Raw genomic sequence first — 10,108 nt, forward strand, 5'->3', positions numbered from 1 at the left:
TCATTCAATTGTTCTATTTAACACAGTTTTGGTGAAATGAGGGGGAAAGTAAAAAAGATCTTGTTGGTTCAGCTCTGGATTTGCTCAAATATTTCACATGGACAACGGTTTGTATAAGATTTCCTCACCTGGAGAAGTGGGAATAACATTTTTTTAAACGATAATGTTTTCCTGTCAGGAATGCACCTTAATTAAAGACAGCCTTTCTTAATTGAACTGTGAAATTAGTTATTCTGAAATTATTTTTGACACCAAAGATGGTCGAGTTAAATTTGTTACATCTTTAACATAAATCAATTAAATTGTCCAGACCAAAGGTTCTGCTGAATCAAGTTGTCCTAAAATCAAGGTCCCTCAGTGCACAGAAGCCAAAGCGTCCATGAATATGCATTGTTTTACTTGAAATGATAAGTAGGTGACCTTTATTTTGTTAGTGTTAATACTAAGAACCTAGACAGAAACTTGGCCGTTTTTTACCTGCTGTAAATACTTGGATATGATCAAACCTGTTCTTACCATGTATGTAGGGTCTATGATTGCATCAGTTTAGACAGTATGTCAGACTACTCAGGTTGTCATGAGGAGAAGTTCAGTATTGTAAGGAATGTCACACAACTCAGGTGTCAGTAAGAACAGGTTTGATCGTATCCTGTTGAGACAAGTGCTGGTAGATTGTTGAAGAACAAAACTTGTCAAGGTCAACAGTGTAAGATGTATAAGTTTTGGTTCAAAATATAAATTTGATTTTCTTTATATTCTTATTTATATTCGTATGTTTACTGAAGATAAAATAAGAATGATTTATTTATCATAACAGTGTTGATATTTTTCAAACGAATAAAATTGTAGTGAAAACTCACTTCATGTCTACTCTGTTTGTTTTCTGTTATCTTTTCTTTCTTATTTGTGCTTTACGTCTTATTAACAGCTATGCTCATTTAAGGACGAGTCTGATTTTTGTAGTGGAGGAAAACCAACTGCCCCAAGTAGGCCTGGAACCTACAACCCAACGGTGGACATCCTCGATTTCCAGGGGTTACGCTCGCCTACGGTAGCCCCTGTAATTCGAGGATGATGGTGGAGGGCTCGTAATCATAGATTGCCAGACGCCTTAATCACTTGGCCAGTGTGGCTCCTTATCTTTCTGCTATCAGTAAAAAGTCTATTGTCTCTTGAACTTGAAAATATCTGAAAACTCTTTGTCAAACAAAAAGTGACAGATAAAATCATAGAGGTGCTAACAACACTGGAGGATTTGATGTATCGGTAACAGTTACATTGCCATCCACGTTAAGAAAAAGTTTGTGATTCTATTTTCAGTAAGTCCGTTCATCCATCAAGCATTATTGTTTCAGCAGTAATTTCCATATAAAAAGGGATGAATTTAGCCACACTTTTATGTTTTCTTGATGAATCAGCCTTAGACTTGGACAGTTTCTCAATGAACCAGTATTATATGAGACAGGTTTGTATGTGAACTAGCATTAGATGTCACAGTTATATATGAACCAGTATTAGATGTGACGTTTTCAATATGAACAAGCATTAGATGAGACAGTTTCCATATGGACAAGCATTAGATGTGACAGTTACAATATAAACCAGAATGAGATGAGACAGTTTGTATATGAACCAGCATTAGACTTGACAGTTTTTTTAATGAACCAGGATTGGAACTTGACAGTTTCTATATGAACCAGCATAAGATGAGACGGTTTTTATATAAACCATTAACCAGCATTAGATGAGACAGTTTCTGTAGGAACCAGCATTAGATGTGACAGTTTCTTAATAAACCAGCATTAGATGTGACATTTCATCCATGAACCAGTATTAGATGTAACAGTTTGTATATGAACCAGTATTAGATGAGACAGTTTCTCTATGAACCAGTATTAGATGAGACAGTTTCTTAATGAACCAGTATTAGATGAGACAGTTTGTATATGAACCAGCATTAGATGAGACAGTTTCTTTATGAACCAGTATTAGATGTGACAGTTTGTATATGATCCAGTATTAGATGAGACAGTTTGTATATGAACCAGTATTAGATGTGACAGTTTCTATATGAACCAGTATTAGATGTGAGAGTTTCTATATGAACCAGTATTAGATGAGACAGTTTGTATATGATCCAGTATTAGATGAGACAGTTTGTATATGAACCAGTATTAGATGAGACAGTTTCTTTATGAACCAGCATTAGATGAGACAAGTTCCATATGAACCAGCATTATATCAGACGGGTTTGGTTGTGAACAAGTGTTATATGTGACTGTTTCTATATGAACCAGTATTAGATGTGACAGTTTGTATATGAACCAACATTAGATGAGGCAGTTTCTTTATGAACAAACATTATATGTGACTGTTTGTATATGAACCAGCATCATATGTGACAGTTACTATATAAACCAGTATTAGATGAGACAGTTTGTATATGAACCAACATTAGATGAGACAGTTTATGTATGAACCAGCATTAGATGAGACAGTTTCTATATGAAACAGCATTATATGTGACCCATTCTGTACTAACAAACATTAGATGAGACAGTTTCTATATAAACGAGATTTAGATGAGTCAGTTTGTATATGAACCAATATTAGATGAGACAGTTTCTTTATGAACCAACATTAGATGAGGCAGTTTCTTTATGAACAAACATTTGATAAGACGGTTTGTATATGAACCAGCATTATATGTGACAGTAACTATATAAACCAGTATTAGATGAGACAGTTTCTATATGAACCAGCATTAGACTTCACAGTTTATATACCAACCATCATAAGATGATACAGTTTCTATATGAACCAGCATTATAAGTGACAGTTACTATATGAACCAGCATTAGATGAGACAGTTTGTATATGAACCAACATTAGATGAGGTAGTTTCTTTATGAACCAGCATTATATGTGACAGTTACTATATAAACGAGACTTAGATGAGACAGTTTCTATATGAACCAGCATTAGACTTCACAGTTTATATACCAACCATCATAAGATGATACAGTTTCTATATGAACCAGCATTATAAGTGACAGTTACTATATGAACCAGCATTAGGTGAGACAGTTTAAATATGAACCAACATTAGATGAGACAGTTTCTTTATAAACCAGTATTAGATGAGACAGTTTGTATATAAACCAGCATTAGATGAGACAGTTTGTATATAAACCAGTATTAGATGAGACAGTTTGTATATAAACCAGCATTAGATGAGACAGTTTGTATATAAACCAGTATTAGATGAGACAGTTTGTATATAAACCAGTATTAGATGAGACAGTTTGTATATAAACCAGCATTAGATGAGACTGTTTATATATGAACCAGCATTAGACTTGACAGTTTCGACATGAACCAGTATTAGAGGAGACAGATTCTAAATGAACCAAATTTAGATGAGACAGTTTCTGTATGAACAAGCATTAGCTAAGACAGTTTCCATATGAATCAGCATCAGATGAGACAGTTTCGTTATGAACAAGCATTAGATAAGACAGTTTCTATATGAACCAGCATTGGGTGAGACAGTTTCAGTTTGAACCAACATTAGATGAGACAGTTTCTATATGAACCAGTATTAGGTAAGACAGTTTCAATATGAACCAACATTAGATTAGACAGTTTCTTTATGAACCAACATTAGATGAGACAGTTTCTATATGAACCAACATAAGATGAGACAGTTCATCCATTAACCAGCATTATATGTGACAGTTACTATATGAACCAGCATTAGATGGGAAAGTTTCTTTATGAACCAAAATTGGATGAGACGGTTTCTTTATGAACCAGCATTAGATGAGACAGTTTCTTTATGAACAAGCATTAGATGTGACAGTCCATCAATGAACCAGCATCAGATGGAACAGTTACTATATGAACCAGCATTATATGTGACAGTTAATATATGAACCAGCATTATTTGAGACAGTTAGTATATAAACCAACATTATAGGAGACAGTTTGTATATGAACCAGTATTAGATGAGACAGTTTGTATATAAACTAGTATTAGATGAGACAGTTTGTATATGAACCAACATTATATGAGACAGTTTCCATATGAACAAACATTAGATGAGACAGTTTCCATATAAACCATCATCAGATTTGACAGTTTCTATATGAACCAGCATTAGATGAGACAGTTTATGTATGAACCAGCATTAGATTAGACAGTTTCTATATGAAACAGCATTATATGTGACAGATTCTGTACTAACAAACATTAGATGAGACAGTTACTATATAAACGAGATTTAGATGAGGCAGTTTGTATATGAACCAACATTAGATGAGACAGTTTCTTTATGAACCAACATTAGATGAGGCATTTTCTTTATGAACAAACATTTGATAAGACGGTTTGTATATGAACCAGTATTAGACGAAACAGTTTGTATATGAACCAGTATTACATGAGACAGTTTGTATATGAACCAGCATCAGATGAGAAAAATTCCATATGAACAAGCATAACATGTGACAGGTTTGTATTTGAACAAGCATTAGATGTGACAGTTTCAATATGAACCAGCATTAGATGTGACAGTTTGTATATGAACCAGTTTTAGATGTGACAGTTTCTTTATGAACCAGTATTATATGTGACAGTTTCTTTATGAACCAGTATTAGATGAGACAGTTTCAATATGAACCAGCATTAGACTTGACAGTTTATATATGAACCAGCTTTTGATTTGGCAATAGCTGTATGAACCAGCATCAGATGAGAAAAATTCCATATGAACAACCATACGATGCGACAGGTTTGTATTTGATCCAGAATTAGATGTGACAGTTTCAATATGAACCAGCATTATACTTGACAGTTTATATATGAACCAGCTTTTGATTTGGCAATAGCTGTATGAACCAGCATCAGATGAGAAAAATTCCATATGAACAACCATACGATGCGACAGGTTTGTATTTGATCCAGCATTAGATGTGACAGTTTCAATATGAACCAGCATTATACTTGACAGTTTATATATGAACCAGCTTTTGATTTGGCAATAGCTGTATGAACCAGCATCAGATGAGAAAAATTCCATATGAACAAGCATAACATGTGACAGGGTTGTATTTGAACAAGCATTAGATGTGACAGTTTCAATATGAACCAGCATTAGACTTGACAGTTTCGACATGAACCAGTATTAGAGGAGACAGATTCTAAATGAACCAAATTTAGATGAGACAGTTTCTGTATGAATAAGCATTAGCTAAGACAGTTTCCATATGAATAAGCATCAGATGAGACAGTTTCGATATATGAACAAGCATTAGATGAGACAGTTTCCATATGAACAAACATTAGATGAGACAGTTTCTATATAAACGAGATTTAGATGAGTCAGTTTGTATATGAACCAATATTAGATGAGACAGTTTCTTTATAAACCAACATTAGATGAGGCAGTTTCTTTATGAACCAGTATTAGACGTGACAGTTTCTTTATGAACCAGTATCAGATGAGACAGTTTGCATATGAACCAGTATTAGATGTGACAGTTACTTTATGAACCAGTATTAGATGAGACAGGTTCTCTATGAACCAGTATTAGATGTGACAGTTTCTTAATGAACCAGTATTAGATGTGACAGTTACTTTATGAACCAGTATTAGATGAGACAGGTTCTCTATGAACCAGTATTAGATGTGAAACCAGTATTAGACGAAACAGTTTGTATATGAACCAGTATTAGGTGTGACGATATGTATATGAACCAGTATTAGATGTGATAGTTTGTATATGTACCAGTATTAGATGAGACAGTTTCTGTATGAATAAGCATTAGCTAAGACAGTTTCCATATGAATAAGCATCAGATGAGACAGTTTCGATATATGAACAAGCATTAGATGAGACAGTTTCCATATGAACAAACATTAGATGAGACAGTTTATGTATGAACCAGCATCAGATGAGACAGTTTGTATATGAACCAACATTAGATGAGGTAGTTTCTTTATGAACCAGCATTATATGTGACAGTAACTATATAAACCAGTATTAAATGAGACAGTTTGTATATGAACCAACATTATATGAGACAGTTTCCATATGAACAAACATTAGATGAGACAGTTTCTATATAAACGAGATTTAGATGAGTCAGTTTGTATATGAACCAATATTAGATGAGACAGTTTGTATATGATCCAACATTATATGAGACAGTTTCCATATGAACAAACATTAGATGAGACAGTTTCTATATAAACGAGATTTAGATGAGTCAGTTTGTATATGAACCAATATTAGATGAGACAGTTTCTTTATAAACCAACATTAGATGAGGCAGTTTCTTTATGAACCAGTATTAGATTTGACAGTTTCTATATAAACCAGCATTAGATGTGACAGTTACTATATGAACCAGCATTAGGTGAGACAGTTTAAGTATGAACCAACATTAGATGAGACAGTTTCTTTATTAACCAGTATAAGATGAGACAGTTTGTATATAAACCAGTATTAGATGTGACTGTTTGTATATGAACCAGTATCAGATTTGACAGTTTGTATATGAACCAGTATTACATGAGACATTTTATATATGAACCAGCTTTTGATTTGGCAATAGCTGTATGAACCAGCATCAGATGAGAAAAATTCCATATGAACAACCATACGATGCGACAGGTTTGTATTTGATCCAGCATTAGATGTGACAGTTTCAATATGAACCAGCATTAGACTTGACAGTTTCTTTATGAACCAGTATTGGATGTGACAGTTTCTTTATGAACCAGTTTTAGATGTGACAGTTTGTTTATGAACCAGTATTAGATGTGACACTTTCTTTATGAACCAGTATTAGATGTGACGGTTTGTATATGAACCAGTATTAGACTTGACAGTTTATATATGAACCGATATTAGATGTGACAGTTTGTATATGATGAGGCAGTTTCTTTATGAACAAACATTATATGTGACTGTTTGTATATGAACCAGTATCAGATTTGACAGTTTGTATATGAACCAGTATTACATGAGACATTTTATATATGAACCAGCTTTTGATTTGGCAATAGCTGTATGAACCAGCATCAGATGAGAAAAATTCCATATGAACAACCATACGATGCGACAGGTTTGTATTTGATCCAGCATTAGATGTGACAGTTTCAATATGAACCAGCATTAGACTTGACAGTTTATATATCAACCATCATTAGATGAGACTGTTTATATATGAACCAGCATTAGACTTGACAGTTTCTTTATGAACCAGTATTGGATGTGACAGTTTCTTTATGAACCAGTTTTAGATGTGACAGTTTGTTTATGAACCAGTATTAGATGAGACAGGTTCTCTATGAACCAGTATTAGATGTGAAACCAGTATTAGACGAAACAGTTTGTATATGAACCAGTATTAGGTGTGACGATATGTATATGAACCAGTATTAGATGAGACAGTTTCTTTATGAACCAGTATTATATGTGACAGTTTCTTTATGAACCAGTTTTAGATGTGACAGTTTCTTTATGAACCAGTATTGGATGTGACAGTTTCTTTATGAACCAGTATCAGATGTGACGGTTTGTATATGTACCAGTATTAGATGAGACAGTTTCTGTATGAACCAGCATTAGATGAGACAGTTTCTATATGAACCAGCATTAGATGAGACAGTTTTTTTTATGAATTTATATATGAACCAGCATTAGACTTGACAGTTTCTTTATGAACCAGTATTAGATGTGACAGTTTGTATATCAACCAGTATGAGATGAAACAGGTTCTATTTGAACAAGCATTAGATGAGGCAGTTTCTATATTAACCAGTATTAGATGAGACAGTTTCTGTATGAACCAGCATTAGATGAGACAGGTTCTATATGAACCATCATTAGAACTTGACAGTTTCTATATGAACCAACATTAATTGAGACAATTTGTATATGAACCAACATTAGATGACACAGTTTCTTTATGAATCAGCATTGGACTTGACAGTTTCTATATGAAATAGCATTGCATGTGACAATATCTGTATGAACCAGCATTAGATGAGACAAATTCCATATGAACCAGCATTATATCAGACGGGTTTGTATGTGAACAAGCATTATATGTTACAGTTACTATATGTATGTTAACCAACATTAGATGAGGCAGTTTCTTTATGAACAAACATTATATAAGACAGTTTCCATATAAACTTTTTATGAACAAGCATTAGTTGAGACAGTTTCTTTATGAACAAGCATTAGATGAGACAGTTTATGTATGAACCGGCATTAGATGAGACAGTTTCTATATGAACCAGCTTTAGATGAGACAGTTTCTATATGAACCAGTTTTAGATGAGACAATTTCTATATGAACCAGCTTTAGATGAGACAATTTCTATATGAACCAGCTTTAGATGACACAGTTTCTATATGAACCAGCATTAGATGACACAGTTTCTATATGAACCAGCATTAGATGAGACAGTTTCTATATGAACCAGCTTTAGATGAGGCAGTTTCTTTATGAAGAAGCATTAGATGAGACAGTTTCTATATGAACCAGCTTTAGATGACACAGTTTCTATATGAACCAGCATTAGATGACACAGTTTTTATATGAACCAGCATTAGATGAGACAGTTTCTTTATGAAGAAGCATTAGATGAGACAGTTTCTATATGAACCAGCATTAGATGAGACAGTTTCTATGTGAACCAGTATTAGATGAGACAGTTTCTGTATGAACCAGCTTTAGATGAGACAGTTTCTATATCCGGTATACCTGTATTTGATTAGACAAATTCTACAATAAGACAATGTTTATATATGAACTAAGTATGTCAGAGACACTACTACCAGTACTAGACCGAGCACGTGCATGGTCTCTTGCTACACAGCTGCTTAATATTATGAAATTATAACTTTAGTGTAGTGTGAGAGTCACTGCATTGACCTGCATAACTGTTCGTTTTAATAAAATTACCTATAGTACCACCCAACCTCGGTATATATATATATATATATATATATATTATCCTTTAATTCAATAGCATGATTCCATTACCCTAGCAAACTTATTTACATACACTGGAATTTCTAAAATACGAAATATACTATAAATAATTCATTATTATCATTCGAAACGTATTCCTTCTTCAGTACAAGAATTTATTTTACTCTTTAGGACGAGAGTAGACTTTTAATTTAAGACGCACTCTACCCATATAGGGTGGAGCAATTTGAGATAACGCCGGTTCATATGTCTATAGAGACAATGGTGGCGAGTGTGACACAGATTTATCTCTGACCGGTTATTCAGTTGTCACTAGATTTACATGCCATGTGTGAGGAATTACTGAATGACACGCGCTGATGATATCGTATGTATGTGTTATCACAGAGCTGGGTCGTCTCCAACAACTGTCATGGTGTTTATAGCGTCACAACAACTATTCGAATCATATATATTCATGTTAAATGACACTAGGTCACTTCAATTGTTTTTAGTTTTATTTCGACCTGAGAAAACTTTAACTCGGAAACTTTTTTTAGTTCTGTAATATATATTTCTACTCGACCTCGATCTATGCAGTGCCAGTGATACTTTTATAGTAAATCTATGAAGGAATTGTGCTATCTCGATCAGACTCATCTATGAGATGCTTTGTCTCTTTTTCAATAAAAAGGTTTCCGTTTTGCAAACAAATGGATCTAAGAACCAAAACCTGAACTGTTTTCGACATATATATGCTTGTCCAATTACTATAATCGTTTATGTCGACTTGCCTTTTTCTGTTATATACTTGCACTCTCTAATTTTAATCCTCTTCCAAGTGCTTGTGGTATCTCGATCTGCTTCTTATATTTCGATCTTAATAGTTTACCAGGTATTTGTGGTATCTCGATCTGCTTCTTATATTTCGATCTTAATAGTTTACAAGGTATTTGTGGTATCTCGATCTGTCTCTTTTTTTTATCTCGATCTAGTTCCTCTACCAAGTCTTTATGCTATCTCGATTTGCCTTTTCTATACTTATACCTGTTTTATCTCGATCTGTCTCAGGCGCGGATTTAGGGGGGGGCACACCCGGCCCCGGCCCCGGCCCGG

The sequence above is a fragment of the Mizuhopecten yessoensis genome, unplaced genomic scaffold (assembly GCF_002113885.1).
Source record: "Mizuhopecten yessoensis strain PY_sf001 unplaced genomic scaffold, ASM211388v2 scaffold7725, whole genome shotgun sequence".
NCBI lineage: Eukaryota > Metazoa > Mollusca > Bivalvia > Pectinida > Pectinidae > Mizuhopecten > Mizuhopecten yessoensis.